At 34.5% G+C, this 9,385-nt stretch overlaps 1 pseudogene; it reads right to left on the minus strand.

Annotated features, from left to right (window-relative positions):
* Positions 1 to 400: 400 nt before the first annotated feature.
* LOC116895451 lies at positions 401 to 1,014 on the minus strand (annotated as a pseudogene).
* Between the last annotated feature and the right edge of the window lie 8,371 nt (positions 1,015 to 9,385).

The following is a 9,385-nucleotide window of genomic DNA, read 5'->3' on the forward strand; positions in this document are numbered from 1 at the left end:
GGACCATTTGCTTGGAGAATTTTTTTTCCAGTGTTTTACTCTGACATAGTTTTTGTCTTTGACACTGAGGTATATTTCTTGTATGCAGCAAATACTGGGTTCTGCTTACTTATCCATTCTTTAAGCCTGTGGCTTTTTATTGAGCTGTTGAGTCTATTGATGTTGAGAGATATTTAGAACAAATGATTGTTTTTTCCTGTTATTTTTATTGTTAGATGTGGAATTATGTGTGTGTGATATACTTCCACCTTCAGATCACATAAACTTTTAAGTTCATTGTTGAAGGGGTCTGTGCTTTTCAGAAATTTCCTCTTTTTTTCCTGGTGTAGTTCCTCTGTCTGAAGAAGCTTGGCTTCTAGTTTTGGCTGCTGAACCATTAAAGAACCTGCTGATTGTGGATCTACATTCTAGCTGTTGTGACAACCAACTTCACATGAGGTACCACACTCTCACTGAGGATATCACTGATGAGGTGGTGATTTCTCTGGAAATGGGTAGTGGCTGTTGTTCCATTGAAAAGCTCCATCATGATGATCTGGATCCTCAGAAGGCCTAATGCTTGTGTAATGTTCTCCTTTCTGCACATGAGACTTTCTCTGTGTACCTTCCTCCTCTAATGTGGCTTCTGCATGACTTTATAAATTGATGTACATTAGGTATGTAGGTTGACTATGATAGGCCTTCACATATTCATTGTCCTCTATCTTTTTTGCATTATATTCATTTAAATATTCTTGTTTCATCCATGAGGTCTCACCACATGCCACCAATCATCTTGTTAATATTTCACAACTGTAGGTCAGGGTTGGAAGCCTTTACTTGGTCCCAGACCTCTATGCTGTACCTCATGGAGGGCTTTGGCAGCTTCTCTGCTGGCTTTGGAGGCATTGGAATTGTAAAGTCTGAGGACACTGAGACCAGGCTGTTGGTGCCTGGGTTCCCTTCCAGCCTGTAGTTGTTGTAGGTCAGGTGACTTTATGGATTTTATCCCACAAACATTGGTGTGCTGGGCATTTGTGTTACAGGAGCAGGGGTAGGTGGTGAGGCATAAGATGGTCTTTTTGATACTTTGGAAGATTAAACTCTCAGATCCTTAAGAATGAATTTGAAATATTGGGGGTCAAGAAGGCCTCTCTTTGTTCTGTGATTGCCTTGGCCCTCTAACTTGAACAGTGTGTATTATCTTCTTACTGTGTTTTAAATTTATGTTCACAGTACTTTATAAGATCTCATATCTGTTTGATGTATAATTTTTGTTTTATTATGTCTGCATATAGTAAGATATTGGGGTAATATTGACCATAGTTAATGATTTGATAAGTGTTCCTTCCTTTACTACTGTGTAAAACAGATTGAAAAATGTTGACATTATGTCTTCCTTAAAATGCTTGTATATTAATCAGATAATCCATGTATACCTCAGCTTTTCTCGTTTGAAGCCATGATTACTGCTTCAGTAGACTTACAATTTGTCTATTTACATTTTCAGACCTCCTGCATGTAAATTTTGTAAGATATTACCTGGACAAATGTATTTCTCCCTTGAGATTTTTCCAGGTTTTGGAATATTTTCAATGTATTTTCTGGTAATTTGGATTTCAGCTGAGAATTTTTCAACATATCCATCTTCATCTCTATTATCGTTTTGAGTGGAAAAGCAAAGTTGCTCATATTGTGATAAATAAGCAGAGAGAGAGAGAGAGAGAGAGAGAGAGAGAAAGAGAGAGAGAGAGAGAGAAAGGATGGGATGTTGTGTCCAAAGTATTTATGGATTTATGATTCATGAATCATTTTAAACCAAAACCAAAGAAGAATCATTGTATATTTCTGTTGTAATATATTGATATTGAAGTATACATATATATATGTATATATATATGTGTGTATATATATAATTTATAATCAGGAACAGATTTTAAAGTTCAAAAAAATGCTTCATATTTGTCTTTCATATTCTGCAGCTATAACAACAGTAATTAATGGCGTATTTTGCTTCTTTGGGGTTTATTTGTTATGTTTTTGTTTGTTAGTTTGGTTTGTTTGATTTTGAGACTGGGTTTCCAATTTTAGCCTTGCCTATTCTGGAACTAATTCTGTAGACCAGACTGGCCTCAAACTGGGTGTTCTGCCTGCCTTTGCCCCCCGCCCCATGTGCTAGAGATAAAAACACGTGCCACCACTGATAGATTATTTATTTACTTATATTTTAGACTCATGGCTTTGTTTGTTTGTTTATTGTTTTTTCTAGACAGGGTTTCTCTGTGTGACAGTGCTGGCTGTCCTGTAACTCACTCTGCAAACGTGCATGGCCTTGAACTCACAGAGATATCCCTGCCACTGTTTCACAAGCGCTGGGATTAAAGCATGTGTGACTTCTGCCAGACATATTTTATATTTTATCCAAGAGCACTGGAAAATAAACTATTTGAAGCATAGAAAATACATGAGCATTTCCTTCCTAACAAGACTGTTCTACTTTCAGAAAAGATCATGCAGTGATTCTTTGGTAATCAGGTAGCTGGTTATTATGTATACCCTCTGTTCTCTCTCTCTCTCTCTCTCTCTCTCTCTCTCTCTCTCTCTCTCTCTCTCTCTCTTCAATTTCTAAACCATCAAGTTTATTATCATGAGCAGGAAATATGAAAGAATATGTTTCCTGCCATCATGCATGTCATTATATGTAGCTTGAGAACCGTGGCATATGAGGTTGGAAAGTTTTTGGAATGTCAAAGTTGTTCTTGCCCCTCCTTATCCAGATTTCTTCATTCTTAGAACAAAAGAAGAACCTATACACCTAGTTTAACAGTGTTCAGTCACCAATGTGGAAATTTAGAGCAAAGGCATCTCATACCTAATACTTCTCCTTGATATTTAGAAAATGAGGGTTGCCTGTAGGATTGCTGCCTTATTGATTTGGATGGGAAGGTCACTTAAAAATCTGCTGAATTTAAACGCAGGAAATTAATTAGTATAGCCATATCTACCTAAACCAGAAACCAACCAACCAAACAACCAAACAAACAAACAAACAACCCTGGGAAGCAGTGCCAAGGATCTGCACGCACTTACTTATTGGGTTGTTTTCTTCCCAGTACCCTCTGAATCCACTCGAATTTTAGAGATCCCTCACTATTTTAAAAATGCTTGTCTTGTTCCACAAAGATGTAATCTCTCTGTTGAGGTTGCATCCTCTGCTCTCAGAGCATTAAGGTTTTGATCAATCAATGGTGGTAGAGGAAATTGCTTTTTAGCATATATTTTCTTACATGTGTTTGAATACAACAAACTTAGCTTTGATTTTCTTGGCTTATATAAATATTGTGCTATGTTCCTTTAAAGTATATTTTATAGTTACATTCTTATATATTAATAATATTTTGTATAAAATTACATCCTACTGATAAAATAGATATACTAAGAAAATATCTATTATATTTCGTAAAATCTAATGCAAAGTATTCCAGAAAATGATTAATACCATTACATGTGTCTACACAAACAATGATTATGGTATATTTTAAAAATTAATGAAATTAAAGAATATTAACTACTGATACACAACCATTCTAAATCTTTACTGAAAGAAAAATTGTACCTAAATGAATATATTTAAGCCTGTACCACCGCACAATACATCAGCCAGATTGTGGTATTAGAACTTTTCTAAATGAGTAAAAATGCATTATTCATGCATATGACAATGAATATGAATATAATATGAAATGTAACCAGCATAGCCTCACATCATTTTTAAAAGAACATAGAAAGTAAGGCCACTTCTTTAACTAACAAAACCCCTGAAATCTCAAATGACAAAGAATTTACTTTATAGCTATTAGATATAGAAATTAAAGAATGAAAAATGAAAACCTTCTTATCTATCAAAGCAATTATGCTCATAATGAAGACAGAGTATGAAAGCAAAGATGTTTATAGCATCACCCTTGATACAATGAGTGCACAAACGCTTTAAATAAACATTATCATCATGCTTTACACAAATACTGATTTATCCTAGCATCATAACTCTAGAGAAGCAGCAAGTACCTGAACACCAATCTTAATTACAACACTGTGCATTTGAAAAATACGTATAGAACGATCTGTCCCAATTTTATTACAACATTAAATCCAAAAGGGAAAACAAATATACAATAAGATGATTTTTAAAGATGTGAGGATTTTACAGGTTTTGTAGTAAATGCTTACAGTGATAACATTTTTAAAAAATCATAAGACATACAAATGTAAAATATCTTAATATAGAAGAACAAGGTAAAATAACATGTTTTCTTTGAAGAGTCAAAGCCATAAGTACTTATATGTGTCAGTTTTAATTGGTTTATACTTGTAGGTTTTAGCTTTATTTAATTTTTTCCTGGGAAATTCTATAACTTTATTGGAAACTCAGCAGTTAGTTCTCATCCACATCGACCGTCTATAGACATTTGAATGTAGTACCAAGGTCACAAGTCACCAAAGCGTAGCTCTTAATTGATAAACATATTTGATTACATATTTGGATGAATGTACATGGTTATGATATGGAGCATACTTTATTCATTTAACCAAGAATATTATATTAATGCACATGTCTGGATTTCTTATTCTTCTTCATTGTAATGTTTTGGATTTCTTTGAATGCCTGAAGAGCATGCATCTGAAAGATTTGCAAAGAGAATTTTAGGATGTGCTTGTGTGAACTTATAGACTCTGTTCTCTGTGCAAATGATTGTTTGTCCCAACTTGGAAAAGCTAGTTTTAATGCTTTATTTACAAATGTAAAAAGTAATTTTAAAGAATCATCCCAAAGAAAACCTAATTTGTTAAATTATCTAACTATTTGCAATGTGACTTTGAGCAAATTGTTGGTTTCTCTGTGATATATTTTTGTTCTTTTATACTCTGACTTGTAAGACAATTTATATACCTGGCACAGCATCTGTTTTACGATACTTATTTTCTGTCATACCCTATGCTATTTTAGATCTCTCAAATTTAAAGACAGATTTGGCTATAAGGAAAAAGACAATGTATTAATGTTTACAAAATAGTGTAAAGTCTGCAGGGTCCAGTGATTTCATGCTCTTCTGTGTCATCAGGAAACAAGCCAGGATAAGGACTGTCAGCCTGGATCAGAGTGAGTCATTGTTGATGGAATACTTACATTCCACACTGAGAAAGAAATTCAAAGTTTAGATGATAAATGAAAAGGACATGCATCCAGCTGAGAAAGAAGTTTGTCATGCCTGAGGGCATGAGATGGACAGGTGCATTTTGCAGTGCAAATGATAAAGGAGAATTAAGAAATGAGGCATGCCACAAAATGCTGCATCCCAACTCTAGAGAATTTGAGCCAGGGGGCTCATGAGTTCAATGATAGCTTGTACTTCAAAAGTAAAAAGAAAAGAGGGAAATAATAGCTATATGTCAAATAGAATTGCACTTGTGTTCTCTAAGGTAAGCATTTTAAGGCTATGCCTAGAAAGGGCTGTTGGGATACTTAACATATATTTACATTTCAAAGAATGTTCTGTTTATGTTATGCTTGGTAAAATGGATAACCATGCAAAAAATACTAAATATAAATAAAATCTTGGTTTTTAAGCTCAAATAGTAATGGGGGAGGGGTATGAAAACAAATGAGCCAGTCAAGGATATAGGGAGTACAGAGTCAAACAATTAATACAGTGAGATATTGGAGGGTGGGTATGCAGGAGAAATACAAGAAGGAAACAAGGTTTCTATGTGTCCAAGATTATCAGTGGGCAGAAGCAGGACACTCATGAACCGGACAAATACAGGGATAGTGTATATATGAGAGACAGATCATTTTGAGTATGAAATGTTTTTCTCTTTTAACTGTCAAACTGACATTTCAGTGGAAATATTGGATGGAATTTTCCTCAAAGGGATAGAGTTGGAATTTGGTTTAGATTTATTAGTACTGGTCCTATATCTTTGTTAGTTTACTTTCTATGACTAAAACAAGAAAAATCAGAGATGCTTAATAATGAAGTAAAATGTGTTTTAATTATTACATCTTAGAAGGTCTGACTCATAACTGGTTAGTCTCTCTTGTTTTTTTGGATGGTAGAGGAACAAAACTGCTTACTTTCTCACAAGAAAGCAAAAGAGAAGAAAAGAAAAAGAAAGGGGTGTCCCACATCGCATGGATGGCACACACACTTTTCTAATTACTTCATGCCTGGACCTACCTTTTGAGTCTGTAACACTTATTGGAAATAATGGTTCCCATCTTGAGGCTAAGATATAATTATTTCTTCCTGGATATTAAAGGTCTAAAATATAGCAATATATTAATCAATCATGTATAGTTTGGCAACTGTTTCCCACTGTACTTCATTCCTAGATCCTTAGTATTTGGGACAATGCTACTCTGGGAAAAATATGAATAATAATAAAAAAGACATAGGAGCAATGATGGAGAGGAAACAAACAAAAATGACTACACAGGCTTCGTTTGTGATAGTTATTAAAACAGAGATCATATGGTTCCAAATGCTACAAATGTCCATTATTTGCCTAGGTAAACATGTTACACTTACTCACTATTTAATAATTGTCATAATATATGGGAATACATGTATACATATATGTGTTTATATGTGTATATATACATATATATGCATATTTATCTTAATTACATTGGTACAAGATATATAAAGACACAGAATATTCATAAACTTATATTCATGTATACATCATATTTACAAAATTATATTATAAAAGCTTAAAATGAGTGATAGAAAATAACTTTTAAACAACATGAAAACATACTTGAGTAAATCAGAATGGATTTTTATTTCTTCAGCTCACTTTAAATATTGCTCTATCCTGTTGCTCTAACCTACAGACTAAATTGCCACATTCTACTTCTAGTGAAAATCTTCTTTCTCCTGTCCACTTCACCTAGTCTAAACGCCCTTAAAATATGCCCTGGCATAAAATTTCAATCAACTGTCACAAATTTCATGCCTGTTGTGAGTTCCTTTTATAGAAAATAAAGACGTCTCTTGCATATAGAGAAGTTAATGCATTCTTACTTTGCATTTAACTTACTTTGGAAAAATGAAATTGTACTTCTCAGGTATTATACAATGGTTTTTCATAATGTATGCAGAATGAATAGAATAAGAGCAATCTATAGCTCTGAATAAGAGCCTTTTATAAATCCTGAATGAAGATTTGCACTCTGATAAACAACAGATGATTATTTTATGATCTAATAGCTGTAGCAATCTGAACACACAGCTTCAATAGCTGATGAAATCAGACTGCTTGAAGTCTTCAATCAAGGAAAAACCCATAGTACTCAGGTCATAAAAAGTGCACTGCAATTAGAGTTTCCACTGGGGAAAATAGCTTAATCTAATTCCATTTTATAAATAACAAAAGGAACAGTGATAGTGATTTATCATCACTCAATGCCAATGGAATGCACAGAACCGGGTGAGCAGAAATACTAATGCCTAATGGTTGTGTGCTAGGCTACTTAAACCAGCACTCAATCCTGGTTTAGATCTTCAAATCTTCTTGTACTTAGTTCACAGTTGAAAACAATTAAATTATCCTAGATTTAGTTGGGTATAACTGACAAAACTATGCACATTCAAGACATAAAGTTTTTGACATTTGTGTACATTTTGAAGTGATCATTAAAATCAATCAGGCGACCCTATACACTGCTTCACTTACAGTGTACATAAGTTGTTGCTATGAGTCATAATAAAAAGTGTCTAGATCAGCAGCACAATGATCAACTCATCTTGGACTCGCTTGTTTCCTTTCTCTTAAACTCTATCTATGAAAGCAACAACAACAACAACAACAACAACAACAACAACAACAACAACAAGAAATCCTCTCTAAAAACTCACCCTGTTGATGCCACTAAATTTTATTCTTGGAGTTTGCAAGAACAATCCAGAAGACACTGGCCCAGGATGACTTTGGTGACATTTGTTTTCCAGAGACCCTGCTCCCCCAAATTATGGCTTATGAGAGGTACCAAAATTCTGTAACTATTAAACACCCCCTTTTTTCTCTTCATCAGTAAATAACTTAGACAACCATTAAAGGGCTTGTTTTCCAAACTCTGCATCACACGCTGCCGTGAAAGTCATTATGTAAAGCAGGTTCTACAGTCTTAGGGACCTTGGTCTTCTATTTACTGTAGACATAAGCCATCACTTAAGGCACTACCTTCTTATTTTTAACAATTTTGACATAACTGGGAATTTTTATATGCTTACATTTTAATTCTTATACCATGGATAACTAAAATGGTATTTAAAATTATTTAAACAAGGTATATGTGGGGGTACTTCAAAATTATGTTACAATTTTCTGCTACATTGTAAGCCAGGAAAACACATTTAAATTACTAAAATGCTTTTATTCATTTATACATGTAGGAATTTCGTTTATATATATATATATATATATAGTTTATATATATATAACTATATATATATATATATATAGAAACCATTTTGCTGCTCCTCAGGCAATTTTGCATGCCATCTCTTTTGGGTCTGTCAAAGTTTGTCAGAAAATTATTTAAAGTACACACATAATTCTAGTAGATTGAAATGCTTATAACATGCATCTTCACACGGACATGAAATATTTGCAGCAGTGCAACCACCTCGTACTGCATAAACCTGCGAATGGTAGTTTTAATTGTGAAGAATTCCCAACCATGCCCTCAAATCATATATCAAGTTGTCTATCTATTGATCAGCCCACATATGTTTTCATTGGGCACAATAGCAAAAGTGAATTACATTCTCTTTCAGGTAGTAGGACACACCTATTCAATCTCGGTCAGGGAACACATCGCAATTGATTCCTTTCACACAGAGAATAGTTTTTCACCTTTTAATTCTGAACCCAAAGTCTACTACCCTTTCCCCATGCATATGACTCTGTGTTCTAAAGAATATCTGTATAATGCTTAGTCTTTGGGCCTGGTCACCATACAGGGTGAATCAGTACTGTGGAGAGTAATTTCTAAAATAAAGATTGTCAGTCACATTTGGAGTCCTTGAGATATTTGTACCACATCAAAAGGAAATAAGAAAGTAAGAAAGCAACCACAAAAGGTGATGGAAGGAGGGACCTGGGAGGGAAAGGGGATGGGGAGAAAGGGGGAACATGATCTGGTATTGGGTAGGGGAAAAGGACTGAAACCCTGAAGGCCAGCAGAAAGAATGGAAACAGTCAACTTCAGGAGGTAGGAGGTTCGGAGGACTCAAGGGGGTTGGGGGCAACACCAGATAAAAGACGCTGCAGTGGGGAGAGGGAACTTGTAGAGCCCACCTCCAACAGAAGGACAGGGCATGTTCATACCTGCAAGAAA

Source organism: Rattus rattus, chromosome 3, assembly GCF_011064425.1.
Source record: "Rattus rattus isolate New Zealand chromosome 3, Rrattus_CSIRO_v1, whole genome shotgun sequence".
Classification (NCBI taxonomy): domain Eukaryota; kingdom Metazoa; phylum Chordata; class Mammalia; order Rodentia; family Muridae; genus Rattus; species Rattus rattus.